Raw genomic sequence first — 5,000 nt, forward strand, 5'->3', positions numbered from 1 at the left:
TGGAATTATTGCCAAGATCCTACGCGTCTGTCACAGTTTCGGGACTATCGGCTGACACTTTTCTAAATTAAATGTCAATATTTTTCTATGACAGCGGATTGGAAATCCAAGTAGTTCTGAAGGTTATCCAGATAAGTATTCACAAGTTCTAATTGTGAGTGAAGACAAGGCATTCTGGTTGTAATTATAATACTTGTAGATCGCTTATTTGAATTCTTTACATAGAAATTACCACGTTCAAGTTCATTTCCAGTTTTATACATAACAATCATATGGAATAAATTGAATGATTTTTTCTTTGCATTAAGAAATCGTATTACCGCACGAATTTCTTGACCACAAATATTCTGTGATATCTTGTATTTACGTAGAAAAGTTTGTCAAATTATCTCTTAAAATTTCATCACGTGCGCAATGATAGATCTTAGATTTTTCAGTTTAAGATTTTAGTTACACAAACGTCATGATTATCGTCCGAACTTAAACTGGTACACCCTTCGTATAAATAATTAATTGTGTATAAACTTCTTTATTAGAACTGATAATTATCGCATTTAAACATTTAGTTAATCACAAATATTGATAATACTTGAGCTGATTAGAATTGATTGTGAACCAAGGCTGAATTTCATTACTATCATGGAGTGCTCGCATTTTATATTACTTGTCGCAGAACGGCCAATACTAGTGTGTGATTATATATTTCCGAATGGCCGCAAATACGTTTATTCGACAATACACTTGAGACTGTTTTAATTACAGCAATTGGTTTTCCTTGTAAGTGATGATGACACTTCGGTTATACAAAGAATTCAAAATCACGTTCGAATTCAAAACTACTTGTTCCAGTATTGTTTTGTTGAGTGCTCACTTGTTGAAAAAGAATGTCTACTTACATTAAAAAGAACTAAATGATAATTGTATAAGATGATACAATTTAATATAATTTTATAGATGAATGGCGATCAAGTACAAATAAATGGCATATTAGGTATCGTATCCAACTTTGGAGGTGATGATAATGTCAGACATTGAGTGAGGACGTTGGGTTCAAATTCCAGTCTGAGAGTACTTGCAATGCCTTTACCGTCAAGACCCGAGCTTGATAAATTATTGCCAGCACTTTAACTGGCAAAGACGAGAAAGAAGCTCTGGAGTCTTTATGGTGGAAAACAAAATTAGTGAAGTGCTCCACAAAGTTCCGAGAGAAAGATATCAATCTTTAAAATAATATGAGGAATGGAATAGTGTGGCTGTCAGGCGTAAGTTCTTGAGAGAAGTGAGTTATGAAGATTAAATCAATCATCTTTTATATAAGTGGCAACGTGATCAAAGATTGACAGATAAGTATTCACTATTTTGAAATTAATTCAAACAGAGGGCATTAAAGGATTGGTAATCTAATATTAGAGTGTTAAGTTTGCTGAGCATACTGAAATATACCACGTGAGATGAACTCCGTTCGCACGTTTGTATTACTAAAATAAGCGTGAATAATTGTTTTGTGACAATAGGGAGAAGGCAACGCACAATCATTACACAAAATGTGGGGTCGACAACTGACTTCAAAATTTGAGAAGTACATCTTAAATTGTTGATTTGCAATGTGTTTATTTTATATCAATTTATAATCCTACCCTTTTTACCGAACACCTTGTACATCAATCGTCGAATTAAAATTTTCACCTTATTGTCTTGAAAAATTGTGAATTGTGTATAACTTTCAGTAGATCGGGTTAATTGTTCTAAAGTTTCAGGCTTGCATTATCTATATCATTTATAGCTTGAAGGCTGCATGCTTGGTACAAGTCTCATATCTTTGGGTATAGATTCAGTATTAATTGTCCAAACGCCCAAACATATTACCGCTTTGAAGCGGGTTCAATATTTGGAATGCTAGTCACGTATGAAATAACGATTGATGTCAGTGTTAGCCACTTTAGGACCCCCCTTTTATGAATGAACAAGCATAGGTGCCCGTTCAATGAACGGGATGATAGGTTGATCAACAAAGAAATTAAAATTCACGTGACAACTGAACTCATTGCCTATTGTCTAATGTATTGATAATAACGGCGCTTATATATATATATATATATATATATATATATATATATATATATATATATATATATATATATAGGGTGAAAGAAAATAAAAGGCCCCACTTTGGATGTATGCCATTTTAAGAGTAATAAAAGTAGACACTTGTTCTTTTGACACAATAATCATTTTGTATTTAATAATAGCCATGGGGAATTCCTAAAAAATTTAACAAGTAGTTATTATTCTACAAGACTTTATAAAAACGTACCCTAAAAACACAATATCAAATTTGCGTCAGGATTTCAAAAACTTTATACGTGATCGGTCGAACCGCCGTTTTGTGACGCTACAGTACATAGGCGTTTTTTCCAAGAAGCAATTGAATGACAAATATCATCAATAGTTATTCTGTCCCAAGCATCTTGGATTGCTTCTTTCAATTGCTCTTCATCGAATACTTTTTGTCTGCCCTTGTGCACAATGTTTGACAAAATGCTTGTAATCCATAGGATTTAAATCAGGGCTCATAGGAGGCCATTCATTTTTTGTTATGAAGTATCCACTAAGAATGTTTGTGTCGAAATACCCGTTTAGGATCTAGTCCCGTCTTGTTCGAAAATAAACGAATTATCAGGATACACTGTTAAGCATGCTTGTCACAGTTTTTTCTTAAGCAGTACCGTATAATTTTCTGCATTCACTTTTGTTGTTTTGTTATCGCTGGAATGGAGTCGGGTTTTGCCGTTCCAACTAACCCGTCCCAAAACCATAATTTATTTTGACAACCTATTACTCTCGTGGTAAAGTCTATCCAGTGAAATGTCAGTTTTTCTACTATTGTACACATCGTCATTCTGACTTTTTCTTGCAAGTTCAATAGTGAAGTCTTTTTCGTCAGTAAAAATGATATGATTAACGTCATTGTGGGTGAATTTGTCTAGTAAAGCTCTTTCTCGTGTTTTGCGTTTTCTCTTGACGTTTTCAGACTTTCTTCTAGTTTGATTCACTTGAAAGGGCGGAGATTAAGATATTTTTTTATAATCTACGTACGGGAAAGTCACTTATGCCTAGGACACCAGCAACTTCATGAGTAGAGAGATGGGATCCAGGATTGTCTTCTTGAGACAGAATAGCATCTTCCACGAAGTCGATATTTTCCTCTACCCTTACTTACTGAACGGGGGCGGCCACCAACTTTTTTTTCTATGAATTGACCCTTCTTTTCGTACTTTTGTAATGATTTTGTTAACCTTCCTGACTGACTAGTTCTTATTCGGAAATTCTTGAACAATCATTTTACTAGTCCAGCCCTTTTCCTCGAATAATGCTTTAATAACATTTGTATCTTCCTCAGAATAAACCATGGCTTTTAGTTGTCAGTTTTAGGAATTCTGCTTTCTTGTTTTGATTGTGTTCAACACAGTGCAAATGCGTAAAATGAAACAGGAAGTAAACGGGGTGAGCTGCACCCTACTCTTGATGCAAAATCTTGCCCAGTGAATCGACAGGACGTTCTTAGTAATTCATGATGAGAATTTCTCGAACTCTTGATATGACATTTTTAGTGATATTCTTTGAACAGCTATAACTCTTGAACCTTTCATTCATTTTTCTTGAAATTTGAAATTCTTAGAAACAAGTTGTTATATTCATAATGTAAAAAAATTTGTGATGATTTATAAATATTATCATAGTTTTAAAGAGCTCTACTTTGGGGCCTTTTATTTTCTCGAACGATATATATTTATATAGATTTCTTTCAAAATGCGTCTCAAAACATTTTGTTGTAGACGAGCGCCTTCAAAACTGATATCTAATTGAGCTCTGCAATTTTTAAGCCGAAAATTTGTTCACTACAAATCTTATTCTTTCACTCTCTCAAGCCGCAAATAGGTAGATGAATAAATTCCAGAGCTAGCTACGCATGGTTTTAATATTGCCCTTTCACGCATGCGAGTGAATGAAGTCAAATGTTTTGAATTATAAACGCACGTGTTTCTATTGAGTGGGATTGTAAGTCATGGCTAAGTTTGGAAACAAAAGGAGAGAGATAGATAGACAGAGAAAGAGAAAGAGGGAGAGAGAGATAGAGAGAGAGAGGGGCAGTCAGATAGGTAGATAAATAGACAGACAGAGAGAGGGGGGGGGGAGAGAGAGAGAGGGAGAGAGAGAGAGAGAGAGAGAGAGAGAGAGAGAGAGAGAGAGAGAGAGACAGACAGAGGGAGAGATATATATTGTGGAAGAAGGAGGGGGTATGAATATGTTGTGTATGGATGTGGGCAAGTGTATTGTTAGAATCTAACTTAGATTGCACACTCACGTCAATGTAAGTGAATATGTGTGAGTGTATGTGTGCGTGTGTGTATGCATGTAAATGAATGAAAGAGAGAGTCATTTGGAGTTCGAAAGAGGTAGTTTGTGAGCACATGAAGGAGAGACAGGTTTTCTAGAAATACAGTGGTCCCTGATTGACGCCTCCAAATTGCCTAGTAACTGATTCGCCATTTTTAATTTTTGGAGATTAATTTCAAAGGAGGGGTGCACTCTTTTCATTACAAAAATGAATCATTAATTTCTTTATTCATTTTTATGTAATTTTAGTTAAAACTTAAATTGATTTGTTAATTTGTTTTAATCAGTTGAAGTCTTCTCAAATAGTATTAGTTTGAATAACTGATTCAAATTAATTTGTAATGGAACACACCACTCAGAGGTTTTTTAGAAACAAATCAAGTGCACATCGTTTGGTTCAAGTATTGTTTTTGTTTGTTCACAAAGTGGCGATATCCATGACGTTCCATCTAACGGTTGACTGAACAACAGGTAGGAGGCGTCATCCTTTAACGTCTCGGAAGAAAATTTCGTTATTGGAAGTAAAGTCCTTCTCCCTTAGTCACCGTCTCTAGTTTGTTATGCCTTCTCGCAACCAAAATTGTGTTAATAAACCATTGTAG

At 34.7% G+C, this 5,000-nt stretch overlaps 2 protein-coding genes across 2 annotated transcripts in view; both read left to right on the forward strand.

Moving 5' to 3' along the window:
- LOC144961763 (uncharacterized) overlaps window positions 1-5,000 on the forward strand; it is a 49,181-nt gene that overhangs the window by 17,400 nt on the left and 26,781 nt on the right. The gene's annotated exons all lie outside the window — the stretch shown is intronic.
- Window positions 1-5,000, forward strand: part of LOC144961762 (uncharacterized) — a 15,432-nt gene that overhangs the window by 1,304 nt on the left and 9,128 nt on the right. The window lies entirely within an intron of this gene.

Source organism: Berghia stephanieae, unplaced genomic scaffold, assembly GCF_034508935.2.
Source record: "Berghia stephanieae isolate SIO BIC M18660-M18661 unplaced genomic scaffold, UCSD_Bste_1.3 scaffold4, whole genome shotgun sequence".
In the NCBI taxonomy this organism is placed as follows: Eukaryota; Metazoa; Mollusca; class Gastropoda; order Nudibranchia; family Aeolidiidae; genus Berghia; species Berghia stephanieae.